This window comes from Muntiacus reevesi, chromosome 3 (genome assembly GCF_963930625.1).
Source record: "Muntiacus reevesi chromosome 3, mMunRee1.1, whole genome shotgun sequence".
In the NCBI taxonomy this organism is placed as follows: Eukaryota; Metazoa; Chordata; class Mammalia; order Artiodactyla; family Cervidae; genus Muntiacus; species Muntiacus reevesi.
Genome location: NC_089251.1, coordinates 271,726,451 through 271,754,419, shown reverse-complemented (window position 1 = coordinate 271,754,419; position 27,969 = coordinate 271,726,451). Strand labels below are relative to the sequence as shown.

At 41.4% G+C, this 27,969-nt stretch overlaps 1 long non-coding RNA gene across 15 annotated transcripts in view; it reads right to left on the bottom strand.

Moving 5' to 3' along the window:
• The window catches only part of LOC136165534 (uncharacterized), a 1,046,218-nt gene that overhangs the window by 170,323 nt on the left and 847,926 nt on the right, over positions 1 to 27,969 (bottom strand). For all 15 annotated transcript variants that reach the window (XR_010662558.1, XR_010662559.1, XR_010662557.1 and 12 more), the window contains one exon: positions 22,733 to 22,872. This is a non-coding gene — a long non-coding RNA (uncharacterized lncRNA). The remainder of the gene's footprint in view (positions 1 to 22,732; positions 22,873 to 27,969) is intronic.

Genomic DNA, 27,969 nt, shown 5'->3' with positions numbered 1-27,969 from the left:
TGTCATTGAGAAAAAGTACACTGACTGCCTCTGGAAAGGTCTCAGCTCTGCTGAGAAGATGCCTTCCTTTTCATTGTGTACGTTTTTGTAAAGTTTGAAGATCAGAGCAAAAGGTTAGTTTCTTTAAAAGATTGAATATTAGAGACAGACAAGATCCCAAATATATAAAGTGAACACAGTTTAAAGGTGGGGGGAATTGACTCAAGAAAGAAATAGATAATCTTAATAGTTCTACAACTACTGAAAGCTAGAGGAGTTTAAATGTTTCCCCTTTCCTCTGTCCAACACACACAAAAATACCAGATTCAAATGGCTTTATAAACACCTTCTACCAAACATTTGAGAAATGCATCATTCCAACCTTAACAAAATTAAATTATGTCATAGAAGATAATTAGATACAATTGTATTATGTAATTCATGTGGCATTAAGTGAAAATGCAGAATTATCAAATTATTAATACACAAATATTTATAACTAGATAACATATACTATAAATATTTTGTTAAATTATATAAATTATGATAGTTGTATAATTTATATAATCTAATAATTATATAAATTTATTAAATTACAGTGATCATAATAATTATGAATTAAAGTTAAATACATACTGTATTTGTAATATGATACTATCTAGCCAACTAGCCTTGTCTTTTTTTAAATGAACTATGTATGTGCACAGAGAAGACTGAAAGATCACTAAAATGTCAAGGGTCTTCCCTGGGTGTAGAAATGATAAAAATCGTGATTTTTCTAAATTTTATAACACTTCTACCAACTAACACACATTATTTCTGTATTTTTTCCTCCAAAAGTTAAGTACCTCTAGTTTGGACACAATTTGAAATCATCACATTTGAAGGAGAAGAAAAGTAAGGGAGCCAAAGGCAGATTCAGGTACATATATAAATTGTGGGGGAGCCTTTCTTAATACAAATTAATTCAAAATTGCTAGTGCTACTGCAAAAGGGCACAGGAACTCCAATTAAAGATTACTATTCACATACATAGAAAACTGAGGCTCAGAGAAATTTCAAGGTTAATTCAGGTCCACCCACAGTGAAGTGGCAAGCCAGTGTTGGTCAAATCCTCATGAGCAGATCATGCTAGACCACCTACCTAGATATATGTACAGTAGGTGCTCTGTATCCTTGGGTTCTCCATTCAACCACTGTGGATTCAACCAGCCACGGGTCAAAAATATACAGAAAAGATCTGGGGAAAGTTCCAAAAGACAAAACTTGCATTTGCCAAGCAGCCTGGCAACTACTTACATAGCACTTACAAGGTTATTATAACAAACCTAGAGACGACTTAAAGTATAATGGGAGGGATATATGTAGACTATATGTAAATACTATACTGTTTTATATTAATAAAAGGGACTTGAGCATCTCTGGGTTTTGATATCCTCCAAGGTCTCAGAACCAACCACTCACAGTTACTAAACGATGACTGTGTTATCTCCCAGAGCAGCTTGTTTCTCCTTCAGAGTCTCATGATTCCTAAAAAGTTACGTGTTCAGTTTGCATTCCCACCAACAGTGTAAGAGGGTTCCCTTTCCTCCACACTCTCTCCAGCACTTATTGCCTGCAGACTCGTGGATAGCACCCATTCTGACTAGCGTGACATGGTACCTCATTGTGGTTTTGATTTGCATTTCTCTGATAATGAGTGATGTTGAGCATCTTTTCATGTGTCTGTTAGCCATCTGTATGTCTTCTTTGGAGAAATGTCTGTTTAGTTCTTTGGCCCATTTATTGATTGGGTCTTTTATTGTTCTGGAACTGAGCTGCAGGAGTTGCTTGTATGTTTTTGAGATTAATTCTTTGCGAGTTGCTTTGTTTGCTATTATTTTCTCTCATTCTGAAGGCTGTCTTTTCACTGTTGTTGGGAATGCAAGCTAGTACAGCCACCGTGGAGAACAGTGTGGAGATTCCTTAAAAAACTGGAAATAGAACTGCCATACGACCGAGCAATCCCACTGCTAGGCATACACACCAAGGAAACCAGAATTGAAGGAGACATATGTACTCCAATGTTCATCGCAGCACTGTTTACAATAGCCAGGACATGGAAGCAACCTAGATGTCCATCGGCAGATGAACGGATAAGAAAGCTGTGGTACACATATACAGTGGAATGTTACTCAGCGATTAAAAAGAATGCATTTGAATCAGTTCTAATGAGGTGGATGAAACTGGAGCCTATTTATACAGAGTGAAGATAGAAAAACACCAATACAGTGTACTAACGCATATACATGGAATTTAGAAAGACGGTAACGATGACCCTATCTATATGCGAGACAGCCAAAGAGACACATGTGTGAAGAACAGACTTTTGGACTCTGGGGGAGAAGGCGAGGGTGGGATGATTTGAGAGAATAGCATTGAAACATGTATATTATCATATGTGAAACAGATCACCCGGACAGGCTTGATGCATGAGGCACGGTGCTCAGGGCTGGTGCACTGGGATGACCCAGAGGGATGGGATGGGGAGGGAGGTGGGAGGGGGGTTCAGGATGGGGGACACATGTACACCCATGACTGATTCATGTCAATGTGCTGCAAAACCCACTACAACACTGTAAAGTAATTAGCTTCCAATTGAAATAATTAATTACGAAAAGAAGTTACGTGTTCAGTTATTATCATCCTAGCACCTAGCGCTGCTCAATAAGCATTTATTGAGTGAATCCATTTCTTAAATAATCAGAATAAGTGAAAACAAAAAATCTCAAACAGCTTAGACAGTATCAATAAATTCTCTTGACCCACAACTTTTTATCAATGAGTAACCACAGCTTTCTCTGGAAGATATCTAGAACAAAATCTCTTTAAATGCAAGAGGCATTTCCACATTTTTATGTTCAGTTAGTTAAATAACTAAAACTAAAGATAAACAGTTTCGGGTTGTCTTATGGAGTATGGCTAATCTATCAGGCGTCACTATCAAGGTAATCCTTGAAGGTAGGCATATAAGTAAAGGTAAAAGAAATTTAAAAACTGGAATGACTCAAAAATTAACTCTGTCAGAGTTAATTCTGCTTCACTGCTCTTATATGATATTAAAGACGTTAAACATGTATGCCCTGGTGTTACGGTAGTGAATACGCTATATTACATGGTAAGAAGGACTTGGCAGATGTAACTAAAGTTATTAATTAGCAGACTTTAAAAAAAAGGAGACAAGATTCACTGTCACTCGTTTGGCACTTTCTCTGCATGCCATATGGTAGCCTGCAACCCTAAAGAAGGAACACACTCTAAAGAATGAGCTTACATGGGGAAGATGAGCCCCAGAGCACTGTGACCCTTGCCCTAAAGCTCAGAACAATGGCAAAGTTTGTTTTGGCTCTGTTTGGCTGACATTTATCCAATGCTGGCATTGAAAATATCTGCTTTAGTTAAGACCAGTATGGATGCAATAAAGAACCATGTAGTGACATGAGAAAAAAGATCTTCATAACCCACATAATCACGATGGTGTGATCACTCACCTAGAGCCAGACATCCTGGAGTCCGAAGTCAAATGGGCCTGAGGAAGTCTCACTATGAACAAAGCTAGTGGAGGTGATGGAATTCCAGTTGAGCTGTTCCAAATCCTAAGAGATGATGCTTGCTGTCAAAGTGCAGCACTCAGTATGCCAGCAAATTTGGAAAACTCAGCAGTGGCCACAGGACTGGAAAAGGTCAGTTTTCATTCCAACCCCAAAGAAAGGCAATGCCAAAGAATGCTCAAACGACCACACAATTGCACTCATCTCACACGCTAGTAAAGTAATGCTCAAAATTCTCCAAGCCAGGCTTCAGCAATACGTGAACCGTGAACTTCCAGATGTTCAAGCTGGTTTTAGAAAAGGCAGAGGAACCAGAGATCAAATTGCCAACATCTGCTGGATCACCGAAAAAGCAAGAGAGTCCCAGAAAAACATCTATTTCTGCTTTGTTGACTTGCCAAAGCCTCTGACTGTGTGGATCACAACAAACAGGAAAATTCTGAAAGAGACGGGAATACCAGACCACCTGACCTGCCTGTTGAGAAACCTGTATGCAGGTCAGGAAGCAACAGTTAGAACTGGACATGGAAAAAAGCAAAAAACAACAAACAAACAAAAAATGAACTGGACATGGAACAACAGACTGGTTCCAAATAGGAAAAGGAGTATGTCAAAGCTGTACATTGTCACCCTGCTTATTTAACTTATGTGCAGAGTACATCATGAGAAATGCTGGGCTGGAGGAAGCACAAGCTGGAATCAAGACTGCCGGGAGAAATATCAATAACCTCAGATATGCAGATGATACCACCCTTATGACAGAAAGTGAAGAAGAACTAAAGAGTCTCTTGATGAAATTGAAATAGAGGAGAGTGAAAAAGCTGGCTTAAAGCTCAACATTCAGAAAACGAAGATCATGGCATCCGGTCCCATCACATCATGACAAACAGATGAGGAAACAGTGGCTGACTTTATTTTTCTGGGCTCCAAAGTCACTGCAGATGGTGATGGCAGCCATGAAATTGAAAGACGCTCACTCCTTGGGAGGAAAGTTATGACCAACCTATACAGCATATTAAAAAGCAGAGACATTACTTTGTCAACAAAGGTCCGTCTAGTCAAGGCTATGGTTTTTCCAGTGGTCATGTACGGATGTGAGAGTTGGACTATAAAGCAAGCTGGGCACCGAAGAATTGATGCTTTTGAACTGTGGTACTGGAGGAGACTCGAGAGTCCCTTGGACTGCAAGGAGATCCAACCAGTCCATCCTAAAGGAGATCAGTCCTGGGTGTTCATTGGAAGGACTGATGCTGAAGCTGAAACTCCAATACTTTGGCCACCTGATGTGAAGAGCTGACTCATTTGAAAAGACCCTGATGTTGGGAAAGACTGAGGGCAGGAGGAGAAGGGGACGATGGAGGATGAGATGGTTGGATGGCATCACCAACTCGATGGACATGGGTTTGGATGGACTCTGGGATTTGGGGATGGACAGGAAGGCCTGGTGTGCTGCAGTTCATGGGGTCGCACAGAGTCAGACACGACCGAGTGACTGAACTGAGCTGAACTGAGAGACATGAGAAAGTTACCTTGTAACTTGTAAGGAATAACTCTTACAACCACAGTCAAACTCCTATGATTCAAGTAGGCCAATTCCAGAGCACTATGGTCCTGGACATTTTGACATGGACTTTCCTTGAGAATGGAGGTCACTTCCGTCTTGTTTGTATGTGGCTTTTGGATTAAAATCTTTGCTTGCTCAGCAATACACATCAGTGCCTAGTACTGTGCTGGTTGTATAGTACACTCTCAATAAAGGAGGGGGAGGGTGGCCCTGAGTGGGCCCAATGTAATCACATGAACCCGTAAATGCGGGGCTTCCCTGGTGGCTCAGTAGTAAAGAACTCGCCTGCCAATGTAGGAGATGCAGGTTTGATCCCTGTGTGGGGAAGATGCCCTGGAGAAGGAAATGGCAAGCCACTTCAGTAGCCTTGCCTGGGAAATCCCACAGACAGAGGAGCCTGATGGGCTACAGTCTATGGGGTTGCAAAGTCAAACACAACTTATCGACTAAACAACAATTCTCAGGCTTCGAAATTAAATTAGAATAAATTTCAAATCCCTTACCTCTGCTTACAAGACTGTATAACCTACCTCCTGCTTCCATTCCCACCCTCTTCCCCCACCTCCCCCGTTCTTTCCTCTCTCTAATGCCTTTGCACTGTCTGTCTTTCAGTTCGAGAACTCTGCTCCCAAATCTTCAAATGACTGCTCCACTGTTATCGTTCAGCTTTGGCATAAATGTCACATCTTCAAAGAGATCTTCCATCGCCATCAAATCAACACTGGTACTCTCCTTAAACCTTCTATCATATACACTGTTTTCTCCTCAAAACATTTAACATCTAAAAGGCTCTAGGCATCTATCTGTTTATTTAATTTTGTCTCCCTCATTATCATTCCCAAACTAGAACATAAATTTCATGAGGATAGGGACCTGGATTCTCATGCACTGCTGTTGCCTTCACACCTACAACAGTGTTTGGGGCACAGCAGACATCCAATAACACTGCTGAATGTATGAATGTAGATGATACAAAGAGGAGTAAGATATCAACTTACAAATGTGCACAAGAAAAGTTTTAATACGAGGTAACATCTGTACCAAAGGATGAGAGATTTGATAATTTCTGGCTAGGCAATCAAGAATGAGTTCAGAGAGAAAGTAGCAAGAGAAGTAGCCTTTAAAGATATTTAGGAATTTTACGGCAGTTTTACATTTTGTCTGGTAGGATAAAAACTTTAGACATCTTCTTATAGGCAATGAAAAATACGGACATTTCAAATAAGGAAGGATACATGATTATGGCAAGATTTACAAAAGTTAATAGAACCAGTTGATATTTCTTACTTTAGAGAAGAAATAACCAAGCATTATATGCATATACTACTAATTTATAGTTAAAACTAATGACCAAAGACTTTTTCAACTGAAAAACATAACAACAGGAAAAAAACACACAAAATTTTACACTCTATAATAAACTTAATTGTTTTAATTAGTCTTATTTTGACAATTTTGACAGCATACTTACTAATTTATGTTTTTAATAAGACAAAGAACTAAAAAATCACCTCTGACAATCATTTTACCAAATTAACAAATATTCAAACATCTCCTCGTTAGTAAAGGAAATGTTTTTTCTAAATTCTTAATGTGCTCTAATCTGATAAAATTCCACTTTCTGGTCATCCAATGTTTTAAGCTATCTTTCGTCTGGGGGAAAAAAAAATCAAATTCTGATTAATTTTTTTTTAATAAATGCTTAAAGCAGAATTTTATGTCTCCCCATGTGTCTTTTTAAAATCATGTCTTGTTGTCTTGTTTAATGTTTTCAGCTTTGATCTTTACTAAAAACCTAAAACAGCTATAACACTGCTCCCAAAGGTACAATTTACAATACAAACTTAGAAACCCTCCTCCATAAAGATGAGATGTCAACACTAAAGAGTTCAGGGACTTAAATTACCAAAACAGCACCAAATGTTTATGGTATCACTGTGAATTCAAGAAAAAGGAGCACACAGAATGAGTTTTTAAAAAATAGCCTTTTTTCCAAAACACAATTAAAACTACCATCACCTTAACATTTAAAATACTTAGATCACTTGGCCAATCATTTTATCAGTTTATAGCACACAAAAGAGCCCTGGAAATACATTTGATTTGATAAGAAAAAGTCCAATTTTTAAGTTGACATTAAAGACAAAATCTACTGTATATGCAAGAATAAATTTATGGCGTAACAATGATGTTTATTTATTAGAACCTCAAACCAAATACTTGGGTCAAGACTTTTATTCTTACACGGTATCCTCAAGTTCTTACCTTGGATGAGAAAACAATGACCTTTTCAATACCCGATATACTGAAGATAGCATTGCCTAATTCTATACTACCATTTCCTGCTTTTTTTAATGTCGTCCCTCCCTCCTGCTTTATGCTGAATTTTAGCATGTAAGGCAATGTATAGCCTATAAAATTATTTCATTTCTGAGTATCTGAAGATAAATGTTTTCTATTACAGGGTAAACAATCCAAATTTATTCTTAAGTAAAATGACAAAACCAAATCTACCTGGCATTACTGGATTGTGTCAATCAAATCAGAAACCTCTGGGTCACTTGCACTACTCAGAGTAGATCTAATACACAGATTCATTTTAGGGGTTGAGAGAATGAATCACAGTAAGAGTTCAACACGAACACTTAACACTATAAAAGTGAAAGAGAGAAAGGAAAATCAAGGCAAACTAACAAATTTAATTCCTTCTTTCAATATAGATAAATATTTTTAAAACTGAAACTTATATTTACTTCATAAATCTTTAAAAAAACTTTCTTTGCCAAGTCCCGTAAGATCGGTAGAATTGTAGTGCTTCTACACTGCTTCTCTTCTATTAAAATAGAAAAAGCAGCACTGCTTCTATCAAAGATCAATACCCTAACGTGGGCATGGAGTCCAACTACTCCTGTCTTTGCAAGAAAACCACTGACTAACCTCTCTCTCTCCCGTATAGTCAGTTTCTCCTCTTCTACTGAACCACTATCATGAACAAATGTGCTCTATTATTACACATCTTAAGAAATTCCTCAGGACTTCCCGATAGCTCAGATGGTAAAGAATCTGACTGCAATGCAGGAGACCTGGTTTCGATCTCTGGGCCAGGAAATTCCTCTCCTGACCTCAGCTCCCCTTCACCTCCCCCGCCCCACCAATTAGATATGACCATTTCTTTGTTCTACTCACAGCAAAACTTCTTCATCTAGTGGCCTTCATTTCCTATCTCTATTTTCTCACCTTTAATTTACTCTTTAACCCACCCTAATCCTAAACAATCTCCTGAAACTCAATTGTCAAGGTCACTAATGACTACCCAGCGGCCTAATTCCATTGCCTCATCTTAGTACAGTAACCTCTTCAGGAACATTAGACCAAGCAGACCACTCTCTTCTACTTGAAGTAGATGTCTTCTCTTGTCCTCTACTTGTTCTTCTGGCTTTCCTCCTCCCTCTGATTTCCTCTATTGGTTTGTTTTGTCTCTTCAGGCATCTTCTAAAACATGAGGGCCTGAGGACTTGTACCAGGACTGCTTTCTCTCCTGTTTTCTCACCTACTCCCAAGGCTTTAGCGTCAATAACCTCAGACATGCAGATGACACCACCCTTATGGCAGAAAGTGAGGAAGAACTAAAGAGCCTCTTGATGAAAGTGAAAAAGTTGGCTTAAAGCTCAACATTCAGAAAACTAAGATCATGGCATCTGGTCCCATCACTTCATGGCAAATAGATGGTGGAGCAGTGGAAACAGTGGCTGACTTTATTTTTGGGGGCTCCAAAATCACTGCAGATGTTGATTGCAGACATGAAATTAAAAGACGCTTGCGCCTTGGAAGGAAAGTTATGGCCAACCTAGACAGCCTATTAAAAAGAAGACATTATTTTGCCAACAAAGGTCCGCGTAGTCAAGGCTATGGTTTTTCCAGTGGTCATGTATGGATGTGAGAGTCGGACTATAAAGCAAGCTGAGCGCCGAAAAATTGATGCTTTTGAACTGTGGTGTTGGAGAAGACTCCTGAAGAGCCCCTTGGACTGCAAGGAGATCCAACCAGGTCATCCTAAAGGGGATCAGCCCTGGCTGTTCTTTGGCAGGACTGATGCTGAAGCTGAAACTCCAGTACTTTGGCCACCTCATGCAAAGAGTTGACTCATTGGAAAAGACCCTGATGCTGGGAGGGATTGGGGGCAGGGGGAGAAGGGGAAGACAGAGGATGGGATGGTTGGATGGCATCACTGACTCGATGGACATGGGTTTGGGTAGACTCCAGGAGTTGGCGATGGACAGGGAGGCCTGGCGTGCTGCAGTTCATGGGGTCGCAAAGAGTCGGACACGACTGAGTGACTGAACTGAACTGAATGATGTTAAATCTCGAATTTAAATCCTAACCCTCTTCTGTGAATATCCAACTATCTATCTGATATTTCACTTGGATACATTTAAAATAAACAGATACCTGATTCACAAATTTCCTGGCCCTCTCCCTATGAGACTTAAATCTTCAAATACCTACTCCTCTGAAGATTTCTGTCACAAAGAATACAGGGACAACTTTTTTTTCTTCCCTTACAGGGGCAGCCTTGCTCTTCCACACTATTACAGCAGCCTGAGTATGTATGTGCTAAGTCACTTCAGTCGCGTCTGACTCTTTCGACCCTATGGACAGTAACCCACCAGGCTCCTCTGTCCATTGGATTCTCCAGGCAAGAATACTGGAGTGGGTTGCCATGTCCTCCTCCAGGGGATCTTCCCAACCCAGGGATTGAACCCACGTATCTTACATATCCTGCCCTGGCAGGTGGGTTCTTTACCACTCACACCACCTTATTTTGTGAAGAGTATAGTCAGAATTCATTATTTTCTGAATAAAAACGCCCTATATACAGTGAGGGTTCTGAATGACACCTGGATCCAATGCCTAGATTAAAGCAGTAACATCAATAGATAAGGCAGGCAAGATCTCAGCACCACATTAAAGCTCGAGGATGTATTCTACAATTTCTAAGAGGAAGCCAGAATACTAATTCTTTAGATATTCCCAGATTACGTGAATGTTGTTCTTATCAGGCATCAAATACAACAAAAAATAAATCACTGTGAAAACGTTGGCAATCAAACAGGCATTTTCCTGAGCAATGCATAATAGAAAAGTATGCAGCACCCGAAAAGCATTACTTTTTTGAATAAATTCACCTTGAGATTACCAAAAGCACCAGCTGTAAGATCGCTGATCCAATGCTTATTTAAATGGGGAGTGGCACCAGAGCCACTTTCAAAGACTATCCTTAAAAATCTTTAAATTCTGATATGCAAGCTTTAGCACAGTGTTCACCTATGCTGAACAGAGCTGACCTGAGTGACCAGTGGCTTCCCAGTGGCTCAGCGGTGAAGAATCCACCTGCCAATGCAGGAGACGCAGGAGACTCGAATTCGGTCCCTGGGTCAGAAGATCCCCTGGAAGAGGACATGGCAACCCACTCCAGTATTCTTGCCTGGAGAATCCCAAGAGCAAAGGAGCCTGCTGGGCTACTGTTCACAGGGTCACAAAGAATTGAACATGACTAAGCACACATGAGTGACCAATAAAACATTGCAGAAGCGTGTGACTTCTGAGGCTACGTCACTGTAAGACACTGTGGCTTCTACCCTGGTCCCTTGGATTGCTTACTGTGGAGCCAGCCTCTGGGTTATCAGGCCACTCAGGCCACTCAGGTAACCTTATGGAAAGGTCAACATTTGGGTCCCAGGATGGCCTTTCCATAAGGTTACCTGAGTGTCCTTACAATGACTACCAACTTGCCAGCCAGATGAGTGAGTGAATGACCCCGGAAGCCGATCCTCTAGCCCTACTCAGCACTTGTTGCTCATGTAGACAGAGAATAAGCAAAATACACAGATTCTTTCACCCTACTGTAATTCATAACAGAAATTCCTCCTAACCACCCCCTTGAATAACTAGCAAATGAGCCATCCTTGTCAGAATTTCCCCAATTATCTTAACCACGGGACCACTTCTGTTAAAGCCCAAACCAGTAGGATTTCGAAACTGAAGGACTGGCTAATCAGACTGAAGCAGAAAGCTGTTTATCCTCTTCCAGTATCTGCTTTGTAACTTTTGAAGTAAAAAAAAAAACTGTTCTGGAGCTTGAATGAGAGTTATCATTATGATTTAAAATGCATGTTCTAGAATGCTACCTTGTGATGAAGACACAAATTAGAGTTTACCACAGTAGTGTATATATTTGCCCACCTAACAAGCTGAATTTGCAAAATTTGGGTTTCTGTGGACTACAGTGTGAAAAGCTAATCAAGAAACTGGTCACAGTGATTACACTGTTACCTGTGTTAATCACACAGTGATTGCTTCTGTGGAGGGGACATGTGTAACTAAGAGACAGGGATGAAAAGTCAAAGTGTGAGTCGTTCAGTTGTGTCTGATTCTGTGACCCCCATGGACTATAGCCCACCAGACTCCTCTGTGCAGGAAATTCTCCAGACAAGAATACTGGAGTGGGTTGCCATTCCTTTTCCAGGGTGTCTTCCCAACCCAGGAACTGAAGCAGGGTCTCCTGCATTGCAGGCAGGTTCTCTTCCGTCTAAGCCACCAGGGAAGAGACAGGGACAGCATATTTATTTTCATTTCATTTTCTCTTGCAGGTTTTGATATGTATACTGCACGCCGGTAATATCTGCTCAAGAATATAAATCTTTAAGTCTCTTCCTGACAAAACTACATTTTTTAACGTTTAAAATAAGAGAAACCTAAAACAACTTCAGTACTTATTCAAAATCATGCTCATTACTTTTTAAATTCAACCAAGTAAGACATTATCTCAGTATCTTATTAGTGCCTACATTTGAAGCAAGTTACATGTTACAATGCTAGAAACACCCAAGATGATACGACAAGAAACAATCAGGCTTTGATAACATAAAAGCAGAATATGATTTTTTAAAACCACGTGTGTAGATCAGCCTTAGAAAACAATAAAAAGAAAACTGGTGTTGTTATATCAATCCCAGACAAACTAGACCTTCATGCAAAAAGCACTTTCAGAATAAAAGTGGAATACTTCGTAACAGTAAGTCACTAAGCAGATATAACTATTACACATTTCTATCCAACTACTAGGCTTCCCTGATGGCTCAGCAGGGGAAGAATCTGCTGGCAACGCATGAGACACAGGAGATGTGGGTTCAATCCCTGGGTCGAGAAGATCCCCTGGAGAAGGAAATGGCAACCCACTCCAGTATTCTTGCCTAAAAAATCCCAAGGACAGGGGAGTTCGGAGGGCTACAGTCTAAAGGGTTGCAAAGCGTCAGACATGACTGAGCAACCAAGCACAGTGTATATATATGTTCATCTACTAGCAATGTCTCAAATAAATAAAGCAAAAGCTGAGAGAATACAAGGGGAAATATCTACAGTGGTAAACGGGATATTTTAATACACTCTTGTCTGTGTAATTGATACAAGCAAAGAAAAGGTCACTTATGACCCTGAAGATTTGAAATACGGGATTAACCAGCAAGATCCAATGTAAATATATTAGAACACCACATTCAATAGCTATAGGGAAAAAATAATATACTGGGGCCACAGTGCAGATCTCAAATGTTAAAGGTCTGAAATCACAGACCTTTGAAACACTGAGATTGTTCTCTGATGACATTGCTATGTTGTTAAGAGTTCTCTGATGACATATCTTATGTTGTTAGAAATAAAAGACATTTGAAAACAACTAGAAAATCTCCATGTGTTCAGAAATCGAGAAATATAATACATTCAACTTATCCAAGTGTTAAAGTAGATACCAGTGAAAATTAGAAACCATTTTAAAGTGAATTATAAAAGTACTATATATTAAAATTTGAGTAATGTTGCTAGCTGAAACAGTACTTAGAGGGAAATGCTCAGCCTTAAATGCATATATTTAAAAGGGAGAAATGCTGAAAAGTAGTGATCTACAAGAAGTTAGCAAAAGAACAAAAAAGTAAATCCCAAAAAGTAGAAGGAAGGAAATAAAGAGCAGAAATCAATGCAATAGAGAACAAATACGTAATAAAAAGAAAAGGAATCAGCAAGATTCAAAATTTGGTTCCTTTGAATGACTACTAAATTCCCAGGGAGACTGAATGAGGAAAAACAGAAGGTAGTTTTAGCCTATAACAGATACAATAAGATAATTCTTTACTGCAACCATTAAACGGATACTAATATTTATTATAAATAATTTTATGCTAGTAAATTTAAAAAGTTTAGATGAAAAGGACAACTTCTTAGGGGGAAAACTACCAAAATAATCAACAGAAAATCTGAGAAGGTTAAAAATTAAAAATCAAAGGAGTAATTAAAAATTTTTCCACAAAGAAAATTACCAGCCCAGATGGCTTCTCGGCCAGATTCTCACAGAAATTTAATGGAACAATTCAGTCCTACTTAAACTTTTTCAGAATAGAAAATGAGGGTCAGCTCATTTTATAAGGCTAGTATGAGATAACCGCTGATTTCAATTCCTGACAAGGACAATATAGGCCACCTCACTGATACAAAACTATTAACAGAATATCAAACTGAATCCAGAAATACATAAAAAGAGTAATACTGTAAAACCAAATTAGGTTTACCTCAGAAATCAGGTTAGGTTTAAGATTTTAAATAATATGTAATTCAATATATTAACATAGTGAAGGAGAAAAGTCATACAGTAATGAAAAGCTGCAACAACAACAAAAAAAGCATTAAGTTCAAATATACAGAACAAAACACAAAATTCTTAGTAAACCGGTACAGAAGGGAACGTCTTTAAACATGACGAAGGGTTTCACAGAAACAAAACAAAACGAACTTGAGCAAACAGGCCTGGAGGGAAATGCTGAAAGCTTCCTCTTGGAGACCGGGAACCAGAAGGGCAGGAGCTCTGGGGTGGCGGCAGCACTGTGCGTCTTGACCTGAGCAATAAGTTCATGTGTGTTTGTGTGTTTGCAGTAACATGTAAAGTTCTCCATGGTGCTTTTATATACACCTTGAAATATATATTAAAGATAAAAAAGAAAGAAATATTTGGAAATAAAAGGCTAACCTAGCCTATCACTCAAGCTTGGCAACTCCGTAGGTCCTCACCTCCCCACCACCACCCAGTTACCGTTACTTTCAAACCAGTTAACATTTATTGGGCTTACAAGACACGGTACAATGTGGCAACATGTATCATGAACCTTAACAATGTCTAAGATGAAACCTTATTCCATTACATTACTCCAGTGCCAATCATTCCATTCTAAGGAAAAAGACAAAGAGAAAAAAATCCATGTGTTAAGACATTCACTGCCCACATGATGATAAAATAGAAAACCTAAACTAAATAACCAACTCCAGGAAACAATTAAGAAAAATAATTTTTACAATGGGATTATACAGTCAATAAAAATAAGATTTATCAAATATTCCAAGAAATGAATATAACCTAATTTTTAAAAAATTAGACATATACACATGTTTACACTGTAACAGGGGGAAAAAGTCATAGGCACAAAGAAGAAAGTGAAAGACAGAGGGAAGAAGAGAGGGACAGAGGGTACTGAAAGCGGGAGGGAAGGGTTGGGAGAGACGAAAACTGAACTGGTTTTCTTCATATGCTGAGCTTATGAATGTCATCTGTACTTCTGTATTTCCTGAATTTTCTTTAATGACTACAGAAAACTTTAGTAATGGGGTACATAAGAGCTGAAGAAAATAATCACAAACCTAAGTAAAGTATCCTAAATATTTTAAAAAGTTCCTTCAAAGGGTAACTTTAAAATTTCAACTTTTATCTCAGTACCATTTTATTCAGATAAATTATTTAACATTTAAATTGTGTTAAGTCTATCATATGCTAGTTACTTAGCACAGAGAGAACTTCTAATCATAATTAGTACTTAAAATAATATAACTTAAGAATAATAATTAGATTTCCAAACATATATCAACTCCAATTTTCTAGCTAGAAAGTGAAAAGTGAAAGTGAAGCCCCTCAGCTGTGTCCAGCTCTTTGCGACCCCATGGACTGTAGCCTACGAGGCTCCTTCATCCACAGAATTTTCCAGGCACGAGTACTGGAGAGAGTTGCTGTTTCCTTCTCCAGAGGATCTTCCCCACCCAGGGATCAAAGCCGGGTCTCCTGCATTGCAAGAAGATGCTTTTACCATCTGAGCCACCAGGGAAGTTCCCTTGAGGCTTCCCTGTGGCTCAGCTGATAAAGAATCCGCCTGCAATGTGGGAGACCTGGTACAGTCCATGGGGTCACAAAGGTCAGACACGACTGAGTGACTTTCTAGCTAGCTGCTGCTGCTGCTAAGTCGCTTCAGTCGTGTCCAACTCTGTGCAACCCCATAGACGGCAGCCCACCAGGCTCCCCCATCCCTGGGATTCTCCAGGCAAGAACACTGGAGTGGGTTACCATTTCCTTCTCCAAAGCACAAAAGTGAAAAGTGAGAGAGCAGTCGCTCAGTCGTGTCTGACTCTTCACGACCCCATGGACTGCAGCCCACCAGGCTCCTCCATCCATGGGATTTTCCAGGCAAGAGTAATGGAGTGGGGTGCCATTGCCTTCTCCAGACTTTCTAGCTAATAAAATCAAGTCTTTAAATGACCTTCAGAACTCCCCTTGGTCTACCCTGCCCACACCTACCCTCTGACCTGCCCTGCCACACACCCCCCACCCCCGCTTCAGCCACGGCCTCCCACATGCTGCTCTTCCAACATGCCAAGGACATTTCCACGTTAGAAGCTGCTGCTTGCTCTACCCGAACATTTCCTTCCAGATAGTTCCATGGCTTAATCCACTTCACTCAGAAAAGGGCTTCTCAAAAAGCCTTTTCTCACCAAACTACCTGAAGTGTTACAGTATCCTGTTACTTTTTAATCCCCTGAATCTATCTTATTCTGCTTCAAACCCTGTGAGCTACCTGACGTGTGTGTGCGACTGAGTGTGCACACATGAATAATGTCTATGCCCCTCGCTGATATTTAAGCTCAGGAAGCACAGCTCTACTTTGTTTACCATTGTGTCACATGACCTGCCAATAGCAGGCTTTCAAAAATACTTGTTGAAAGAACAAAAGATGGTAACTGGTTTTAGTTTTGCTGAGAAAATAATGATGGAACACTACTAGAATTCAGTAAAGCTTTCAAATGAATTCATTCTCAATCACAAGAGCATTACACACATACTTTGGTGGTAGGAGTACAATGTTCACAATTCAGGGTTCAGTAACAGGAAGGAATGGGGACTTCTTATGATTCCCTGCCCCTTTCCATATCCTTCCTTCCTCTCATTCATCCATAAATGGTTACTGTGTACCACTAAGTCAGAGAGTATTCTACACATTAAGAACACACAGACAATTAAGGCAAGTTAATGCATGAGACATATGAGCATAATAACCATAGAACATGGCATGCAACAGAGTTCTGTGAAGTTGTAACATAACAGAGGAAGTAATCCACTTTTAGGGGCAGGTGTTCAGGGAAGTTTCAACAGTGATGACATTCAACAAACACTTGCAAAACCAAATAACAAAAGATATGCTTCATTTTACTTTACATATGAAATGAGAGTATTAAGTCTGAAAGTGTTACAGTAATTTGCTACCATGAGATAAGCTCGCTTGAGAGCGAAACCAAAACAAGAGGAATGCCAGAGCAGGACCAGAGAAACTAAGCCAAGTCCTTGATGATTTCAGACTGGATGAAGCCCCAGATGAAGTTCAAGGACAAGACCTAATCATGCCCTTTACTGTGTAGCCAGTCTGAATTTGGTTTTCTGTCACTTGCAATATAAGTATACAGAGGAATCTCAGCGAATTCTTTGAAAAAAACCAAAGCATTTGTTTTTTCAGTGTACAGGGGCACTATTGGTATTCTGGAAGGGACAATTCTTCTTTTGCTGGCAAACATCACAGGACACTTGGTATATCTCGTCTCTACCAGACCCACAGATTTCCAAACACCACTCATCTTCAAGAAGAACCACAGGTCTATTCCCTGTTAGTTGCTACCTGTATCCATTCCTCACAGTGCACGCGTAAATGTTCTTAACAACAACCTTAAAAGAACTGGGATATACCACTCAAATATACTAATTTTATATAGTAATCCATTTTAATTAGTCATTCATGACTATCTAAATGACTGATTCAGTCCTAAGTACAGCTTATACCCGCTCTTGAGATAAGCAGTGCTTTAAGAATGCCACTACTATCTGAAAATTCTCATTCATTTAAGCTTACTTCTCCATACAATATTATCAATATATGTCACTGACAATGTTGGTTATCTTCCCTGTAGCCATTCATCTAATTTCTTCCTAGACTGAAATGCTAGTCCAAAATGAAATCTGATACAGGCTTTCTGTAAAAGGTTTACTTGCCTCATCAAGAGATGAGAGGGCAAACTTCCTCCCGTCTTTGGTGGTTGTGTCAGAATGTGGTGCCTGGAGCAGAAAGAGAAACATGCAACTATGAAAGGATAAACCTGAGCACAAAGGTCGCCACACTACAGATAAAGATGGAAAGCACTTGGATTCAATCTAGAGGGGAAGCCAGTCTGAGCAGGAACCCAAATGGGAGGGCAGTTTAGAGGAAACGGAAACACAGAACCTCTGTGCTGACTGAGGACTGAGGACTGAGCAAAGCCAAGCTTATGCACAAACTGCCCTTTAAACTAATCCTACCTATGCCTTTGCCAATTACCTGAGCTAATACACTTCTTCTGTTTTTAAATCCTATTTGCATCCTAACTGATACAGGAAACAGCTATGTTTAGGGGAAACAGCAAAATCGAGACACTGCAGGGAATGTAAAGAAACTTTCAGACATAAGAGAATCAGGAACTATAAAGTCAAGAAACAAGAAATCAGATCATTTCATTCCTATGGAGTATATTTCAGAAGCGGTCTAAGACAACCATGGATGATTGAGATAAGGCTGTTAGCTTTGGTAATTAGATCATCAAGATGACTTTTTAAAAACCAATTTCGGTGCTGTGATGGTAAGGGAAGTCAGAGTGCAAAGGAAAGAATAATTTACACTTTTAAGAACTCCATAACGCACCAAACCCTTGGAAAGACATGTAACGTCCGTCGATTACAACTCTGTGAGGTAAGTATAACATTCTGTGGTGTCCTTAGTCGCTCAGTCTTGTCCGACTCTTTGTGACCCCATGGATTATAGCCCACCAAGCTCCTCTGTCCATGCTGACTCTCCAACAAGAATACTGCATTGGGTTGCCATGTCTTCCTCGTATAACATTCTACTTTACAGACAAAGAACACAGCCTGAGTAGTAAGTTGCCCACAGCCACAAAGACAGTAACTGGTTTCAGTAGACTTCAAAATCAGATCTTTGAAGCTTAAAAGTAAATGTCCTTCCTACTATACCCCTTCATGGATCACAGACTCGTCGTGGTGAAGGGGCTTGTGTAACTCAGTGAAGCCATGGGCCATGCCGTGCAGGGCCAGCCAAGACAGACGGGTCCTGGTGAAGAGTTCCGACAAAACGTGGCCCACTGGAGGAGGGAACGGCAAACCACTCCAGCAGTCCTGCTGCGAGAACCCCACGAACAGCATGAGGCAGAAAAATAAGACACCGAAGATGAGCACCACAATCAAAAGGTGTCCAATATGCTCCTGGGGAAGAGTGGAGGGCAGTCGTTAGTTCCAGAAAGAATGAAGTGGCTGGACCAAAGCGGATATGACGCTCAGTTGTGTGGATGTGTCTGATGGTTAAAGTCAAGTCCGACGCTGTAAAGAGCTATTGCTCCTTTTTTGCATGGGAACCTGGAACGGCAGGTCCATGAATCAAGGCAAATCGGATGTGGTGAAGCAGATGGCAAGAATGAACATCTTAGGAATCACTGAACTAATATGGATGAGAATGGGCGAATTTAATTCAGATGACTGTTGTATCTACTACTGTGGGCTAGAATCCCTTAGGAGAAAGGAAGTAGCCCTTAATAGTCAACAAGAGTTCTAAATGCAGTACTTGGGTGCAACCTCAGGGAAAAAAAAATAATCTAAGTTCATTTCCAAGGCAAACTGTTTAATATCAGTGTTATCTTAAGTCTCTGCCCCAACCACTAATGCCAAAGAAGCTGAAGCTGAACAGTTCTGTGAAGTAGAACTGCTGTAGTTCTTGAACTACACCTTCTAGAACAAACACCAAAAAAAAAAAAAAAAAAAAAAGATGTCCTTTTCATCACAGGGGATTGGAATACAAAATAGGAAGCCAAGAGACACCCAGAATAATAGGCAAGTTTTGCCTTGGAGGGCAAAAGCAGGGCAAAGGCTAACAGAGTTTTGTCAAAAGAACACGCTGGTCATAGCAAACACCCTTTTCCAACAACCAAGAGACAGCTATACACACGGACATCACCAGATGGTCAATACCAAAATCAGATTATGTTCTTTGCAGCTGAAGATGGAAAAGCTCTACACAGACAGCAAAAAGAAGACCTGGAGCTGTCTGTGGCTCAGGTCGTGAGCTCCTAATAGCAAAATTCAGGTTTAAAGTGAAGAACGTAGGGAAAACGACTAGGTCATTTAGATACGACCTAAATTAAATCCCTTATGATTATACAGTGGAGGTGACAAATGGATTCGAGATGAGATCTGGTAGACAAAGTGTCTACCAGATTCGTAAAACTGAAAGAGGTTCATATATGAGTTTATTGAAAGAGATTCATATGTTTTATATGAGTTTATATACGAGGTTCATCACTGGAAAGAGGTTCGTAACATTGTATAGGAGGCAGTGACCAAACTAGTCCAAGAAAAAGAAATGCAAGAAGCTTAAGTGATTGTCTGAGGAGACATTAGAAAGAGCTGAGGAAAGGAGAGAAGTGAAAGGCAAGGGAGAAAGGGAAAGATATACTCAACTGAGTGCAGAGATCCAGAGAATACCAAGAAGAGATAAGAAACCCTTCTTAAGTGAACAATGCAAAGAAAACAACACAATGGGAAAGACTAGAGATCTCTTCAAGAAAACTGGAGGCATCAAGGGAACATTTCATGCAAGGATGGACACCATAAAGGACAGAAATGGTACGCACCTAATAGAAGGAGAAGATATCAAGAAGAGGTGGCACGAATACACAGAGAACAGTACACCAGTCACTGTGGTCACTCACCCAGAGCCAGACATCCTGGAGCGTGAAGTCAAGGGGGCCTTAGGGAACATTACTACCAACAAAGCTAGTGGAGGTGACGGAATCCCAGTTGAGCTATTTGAAATTCTAAAGGATGATGCTGCTAAAGTGTTGCACTCAATATGTCAACAAATTTGGAAAACTCAGTAGTGGCAACAAGACTGAAAAAGGTCACAGTTTTCATTCCAATCCCAAAGAAAGGTAATGTCAAAGAATGTTCAAACTACCATACAACGGCACTCATTTCACATGCTAACAAGGTTACGCTCAAAATCCTTCAAGCTAGGCTTCAAAAGAATGTGAACCTAGAACTTTCAGATGTACAAGCTAGGTTTTGAAAATGCAGAGGAACCAGGGAGCAAACTGCCAACATTTGTTCGATTATAGAGAAAGCAACAGAATTCCAGAAAAACGTCTGCTTCTGCTTCATTGACTGCGCTAAAGCCTTTGAATGTGTGGATCGTAACAAACTGTGGAAAATTCTTAAAGAAACACCAGTACCAGACCACCTTACCTGCCTCCTGAGAAACCTGTATGCAGGTCAAGAAGCAAGTTAGAATCGGACATTGAACAACTGACTGGGAAAGAGTTATAATAAAGCTGTATCTTGTCACCCTGCTTATTTAACTTCTATGCAGAGTACATCATGAGAAACACTGGGTTGGATGAAGCACAAGCTGGAATCAAGACTGCTGGGAGAAATATCAATAACCTCAGATATGAAGATGATATCACTCTAAGGGCAGAAAGTGAAGAGAAACTAACGAGCCTTTTGATAAGGGTTAAAGAAGAGCATGACAAAGTTGGCTTGAAACTCAGCATTCAGAAAACTAAGATCATGGCATCTGGTCCCATCACTTCATGGGAAATAGATGGGGAAACAGTGGAAACAGTGTCAGACCTTTATTTTTGGGGGCTCCAAAATCACTGTGGATGGTGACTGCAGCCATGGAATTAAAAGATGCTTGCTCCTTGGAAGAAATGCTATGACAAACCTCAACAACATACTAGAAAGCAGAGACATCACTTTGCCGACAAAGGTCCGTCGAGTCGAGGCTATGGTTTTTCCAGTGGTCATGTATGGATGTGAGAGTTGGACCATAAAGACTGAGTGTCAAAGAATTGAGAATTGTGGTGCTGGGGAAGGCTCTTAAGCGTCCTGGGACTGCAAGAAGATCAACCAATCCTAAAGGAAATCAACCCTGAATATTCACTGGAAGCACTGATGCTGAAGCTGAAGTGCCAATACTTTGGCCACCTGATGCGAAAAGCCAACTCACTGGAAAAGACCCTGATGCTAGGAAAGACTGAAGCAAAAAGGAGAAGGAGGTGGTAGAGGATGAGATGGCTAGGTAGTGTCACCGACTCAATGAACATAAATTTGAGCAAACCCCAGGAGGTAATGGAGGACAGAGGAGCCTGCCATGCTGCAGTTCTTGGTGTTGCAAAGAGTTGGACACAACTGAGCGACTGAACAACAACTACACCAGGCTCCTAGGATTAAAGAATAAAAATACAGTGGCACAGCAGGCTCAAAATTCAGACTGGCTTCTGTGAGCTGCACGGCACACAGCACGGTGTTTGGCAGCCCTGGCAAAGGTATATTTAAGCATGCATGGAGGCTAGAGAGGGCAAAACTTAAAAAGGAGTGATCATGGATAATTACTGAGAAAGAAAGATAAAGAGGGATGATCATGGACACATCTGGAGAAGGTTGCTCTTGAAGAAAAGGAAGGACAATTCCTTCTTTTCAGAGAAGAGTAAATAAAGAAATGATATCAGGATAGAAAAGATTATACCTCAGATGCTTGAGATTTTTCTCAGGAAAGGAAAAGATCAAGTTATTTGCTATAAACACTTTCATGAATTAAGACAAAAAAACCCCTCACAATTGACATTATAGATCTGGAGGATAACAGAACACTAACTGGTATGAAAACAATCCAAAATCCTCACACAACTGTCTCTTGTATCCTTCAGGGATCAAGATAGTGATTAGGCCTGTTCAGAACTGGGCACTAGAAAGATAAATTGACATAAAGTTAAGTATTCTAAGGTATCAATGATGGGCTGGTAAAAACTGATGACCATGGGATCCTGGTGACTAGGGGAGGCAAATGAAAAGAGCAGTAGGCTAAAGAATTGAATGAATAGACACAAAGACGGGAGGGTTCCTAAAGACAGGAAGAGGGGAAGAAAGAGAGAGAGAAATCGGGTTCCATAAGTGTGGAAGAGTGCTTGTTTGTGGTCAGACAGGTCTTGACACAATGCCTCAGGCAATGAGCTACTACCTAGGGCTGAGCACTACCCCGTCAGCTAAAAGCACAGAATTGAGAGACAAGTGCCTGTAAAAACACGCAGTCCTCGGGTGCAGGAAACAAACAGGCTTACCTGGTGGCGCTAGTGGTAAAGAACCCACCTGCCAACGCAGGAGACAGAAGAGATGTGGCTCTGATCCCTAGGTCGGGAAGGTCCTGTGGAGGAGGAAATGGCAACCTGCTCCAATATTCGTGCCTGGAGAAGTCCCATGGACAGAGGAGTCTGGCTGTCCTGTGGAGACTGCAAGGAGATGGACGTGACTGAAGCGACTTAGCATAGCACAGCAACAAACAAGTGAATGAATCTGCCCGTACAGGAATCAAACACCTAAAATATCTCCTCTCCTTTTAAAATGAACAATTCTATCTCCAAATTTAAGAAATTCATCAAGAGGCTAAAAGTCTACAATAAAGGTTAAGGCAGATGTGTGTCAGGAGGTAGAACAAAAAGTTAAATCTGTCAGGCCAATTGTAACCCACCTGTTAAAAGACTTTTAGCATAAATTTCCAATAAGGCAACAACAGTTTGTGCTTTAGAAACTCTGGAGATCACCTAGCATGGCTTCAAAAAAAGGATATCACTCAATTTAATTTTAAAAGCTCCACCCATTGCAATCTCAGTGGACACACTACCATTTATACTCATAGCTTCATTTTTCACCATTCTGCTGCTCTTGACACATTATCCAATTACAGGAAAAAATTGGGAAAAATCAGACATGGCAACCTCCACTACCACATCCCTCCTTCAGTTTGCACTTTTTACACCATTAATTCTGACTACTCTTGCCCTAGTAATAAATGAAGAAGAAATGACACTGGCACAATCTAAATTTTGCAGAAAATATCAAGTACAAGAAAGATTGCCAAGTAGTACTAATAACAATTGAGAACCCAAGAAATTTGAGAAGTTTCAAGTTTAAAAAGCGTTTTCTCTATTTCAGTCCTTTCCAAATAAAACAAAGGGCTTGGACAACACAGGATTGTGAAGCTTCAACGGACGATTTAGCCTAACAGTGAATAAAAGAATCACTAAAATCGCTTATCCTTTCTTGGGCTATTACATTTCTTACCCTCACAAAGCCTTCTTTTAAAACCAGGACCACTTCTCAATTCTTTCCCTGGATCTAGTATACATATGTCCCTCCGTCCGCCCCGCCCCCCCCCCCAAAAAAAAGTTTAGAGACCAAAGACTCGCTGTAGTAAGAAAAGGATTAATTTAGATGAAGAATCACTTGCCGTCACTGGCACCATTCCTCAAAACCATCAAAGTCTCCTGGGGGCTGGATCCCCCCGACAAGATGAACAAAATCCACTGGCGTCTGGATAGCAAGCTTTTCTTTGTAAGTCTATAAGCCTGGGAAAGCTTTCCAGACAGTTAAAAAGACTTCTCAAGGAAGCAAAAGGTCGAGACCAGGAAGATGGGGAGGTGACTAAAACAGGCAGACGACCCACCCACCTAACGTGAAGGAGGGACCGCTTGCCAGGGCTGACGCTTCAGCAGGAGGCAGGAAAGGTTGCGGAGGGCGGCCGGCGCTGCGACCCCCGGCCCCTGCGTGGGAATGGAGGGCACGCAAAGTCAGGGGCCAGCCGGAGGCCTGGAGCGGGGCGCGGAGAGGGGGCGGGACGTGGAGACAAAGCAGCGGTGGAGTCCGGCTGAACACCACCAGGGTCTGAGCCACGGCGGGGCAAAGCCGAGAAAGCTTTGCCCCAAGAGGAGACACCGAAGCTTGCAGCTTCACCCACCTGCCAGACGCTCGCCCCGCGGACAGAAGCACGGACGCAGCCCGGGCGCTTCCTCTCCTGCCGGACACAGCCCCTGCCGCCGCCGGAGCTCCGGACCCGACAGCACAGGGCGGTAGCGAAGTAGGCAAAGCGGCGACCGCACTCGAGCAGACGGGGGTGTACGTAGGGGGCGCCGGGGGGCTCGGGAAGGCAGCTCTGTGCTTGACCTTCCTCACCGGTGGCCAACGGCGCTCCCTGGGAACAGCATCCCGCCTCGGCCCGCTGCAGCGGCCGGGCTTCCTGCGGCCACAACCCGCCCCCGCGCTACTCGGCCGCCGCCATCTTGTCGGAGGCGGGAAAGACCGCACTGCGCAGGCGCGCGCCGACGCTGCCGGCTCCCCGCCATAACGCGCAGGCGCGGGGGGCGCTTCCCACCCCACCCCCCACCCCCACCCGCCGAGGCCGTCTTCCGCAAAGCCGTCTGCTCCCTCGCACTGGTGCTGCCAGGCTTAGTGGCCAGCCACAAACTGCACCGCAGCCGAGTTAATAGACCCTTCTGCGCACCTCACAGTCAGTCATTGTGTAAAACCCTATCTGTGTGCCAGGTCCCGGGACAGGCGCTGGTGAAAGATTAGTAAAACGCGGCTTCAGCGCTAACTGCCACTGCTGCTAAATCGCTTCAGTAGTGTCCGACTCTGTGCCACCCCATAGGTGGCAGGTCACCAGGCTCCCCGGTCCCTGGGATTCTCCAGGCAAGAACACTGGAGTGGGTTGCCATTTCCTTCTCCAATGCATGAAACTGAAAGTGAACTCGCTCAGCCCTGTTCGACTCTTAGCAACCCCATGCAATGCAGCCCACCAGGTTCCTCCGTCCATGGGATTTTCCAGATGAGAGTATTGGAGTGGGGTGCCATCACCTTCTCCGTCCAGTGCTAAAGGTGTTCCTAATCTAGTGAAAAAGGACGGGGATGAACGAGTGATTTCCACAAGTCTTGTTTGTTACCTGCACGCCACCTTCGCTCTCTTGCCCCTTTGATTTTAATAACTGAAAACATACCTCTTCCAGGAAGTCCTTACTCTCACACAATTTGGTTAGTTCTTTTCTAATACCTCGCCTTACCTCTTTAAGCTTTATTTCATTCATTGTAAATTCAACAAGTAATATTTGAGTTTCATTTATATTCTAGATATGCTTCTAGGTTATAGCAATAAGAAATATAAACATGGGACTTCTATTTTAGGGGAGAGTATAAATCAAACAAACAAAAAAAAACAAACTTCAAAAAATGAACGAAATAAAATTTGATAGTGGTGAGGGATGGGAAGAGGAAAATACCACCAAAGTTAATGTTGGGTGAGGGGTGGTAATTAGCAATCTCTCTCCAGAGATGACACTTGATCTGAGGCCTGACTGACCACTGGGGTCAGAAGCTATGAGAATCATCCAGGCAGAGCGTTCTAGACAGAAGAACAGCAAATGCAGCACACCTCTCATTCTTGAGGTGGGAGTGAGACCAGCACATAAAGGACAGAAAGACTAGGTGATGTGGACACCTGGGGAGGATATGTGGGGGGGGCGGGGGGAGGACAGGGGCAGTTTAGGTGGGACATTGAGGCCATGGTAAGAAACTGGATTTTTACCCGATGGCAGCCCCTCCATCTTGCTGACACTGCCAGAACTCCTCCTCAAACACTTCTAGCTCCTGACTGCCTCGCTGGACATGCTGATTCCACTGTCTTGAAGACACTTGCTCTTGTTCTTTACACATCTAGCTTCTCATCTTTCAGGTTTCAGTTTAAATGTCACCTCAGAAAGGCCATCCTTCCTAAACTAAGTATCCCACCTGCCCTTTCATTAGTCTCCATCATTGCACCTGATCATTTCTTTATGGGCACTGAACATATTTTTCAATTATATATTCATTGCTTCTTCACCATTCAGTTCACTAAACTGACTCCACCAGGGAGGGAAGATGTTTCACTTACTAGTGAATACTCCATGCCTAGCACCATGCCTGGCATGAATGATCACTCAATATGTGTTTGCTCTTTTTAGGAATGTCGAGTTTGTCAGCACTTAAGTAGCCAGTGGTATACTACACTGTTTTACACTGGTTCTTAAAAAATAATGCAAATCATTTCCTGTTTATATACCCTCTGCTAGATTATAAATAAGAACTTTGGCAGAGAGAGAGAGAGAGAGAGAGAGGAAGAGAATGAGATGAAGAGTAGGTGAGGGGTAGTGGGCAAAGATTGTATTTTGCATATATTTGCAGGGCTGGGAGGTGGAAGGCTTCGATTTAGTGAAGCACCTGTTACATGTGCCCTGCGTTTGGCTTAATTGTCACTACAGCCTTGCTAGGTAGTTTTACTTAGGTTTCTACATAGCAAACTTGAGAGAGATTAAGTAACTTGCCTAAGGTCCTACATTAAGTGACAGTGCCAACCATAAAGTTCATGCCCTTCCCTTCGAGAGAAACTGGATTTTGAGATGGGTTTGTTTGGTGATTTGATTCTGTGTCATTAGCAGGCTTTTATTAGCCATTTCAGCCACTGCCATTTAAGAATCCCAATCATACTGCTGTTCTTGTATAGGATCTCAACAGAGGGCCTGATGTGAAATTGCTGTGATTTTTTTTCTTTTGGACTATGGCAGGGTTCATTTTATCATTCCCTCTTCATGTCTTTTTAAAATTTGTATTTCTTTTTATTAATAATATGTACACGGTTGATCAAAGGAAAAGAGGAGATATAGAAAAATGGGTGCATTTCCTAAATGCTAGCTGCATCCCCTTGGTTAGGCTTTTTATTTTATGACTCTTTCATCTAGGTCCCAAGTAATACTTTAGACATCAAAGACAGTTCTCTGGCAAAGAGTGACAGCCTCATCACAACAATCACTTATCACATTTGCTCATCAAAATTATACACCTTCATTTCCCTCCAAACAGGATAGCTGGGGGAAACTATGAGAAAGAATAGGTCCGCTATCCTGTATCCAGGACCATTCAGCCTTTATATGAAGACATTCAGATTCTTTAATATCATTAACTCATGATAGCATACACCGGTCAATCAAAGCAAGTTAGTCCATAAGCAAACCAAATAGTAGTTGGATAAAGACACTTAAAAAGTTTCTTTGCTCTTCTACCCCCACTGTAGTAGGACTCCATCTTGGAATAAATTCTGGAACCAAGGCAATGTCTTGGGTTTCTCTGGGATGCTCTCCTCATGGTTACCATCTGTTGTTGGTTGAATATTCTCCCACTCCTCAAAAGATATGTTGAATTCCTAACCTCACGTACTCAACAATAAGAACTTATTTGGGAATAGGATCATTGCCGATGTAATTAAGTTCAAATGAGGCCATACTGGAGTAGGTGGACCCCTAATCCAATAACTAGTGTCCTTCTAAGAAGTCAGCCAAATGGAGGAAGAGACACACGGGGAGAAGGCTGTTTGATGGCAAAGGCAAAGATTGGTGTCGTGCACCTGCAAGCCAAGGAACACCAAAGACTGCTGGCCAGCCACCAATACTGAGGAAGAGGCAAGTGAGGATTTCTCTACAGATTTCAGGGGAAACACAGTCGTGTCAACAACTTGGTATCAAATG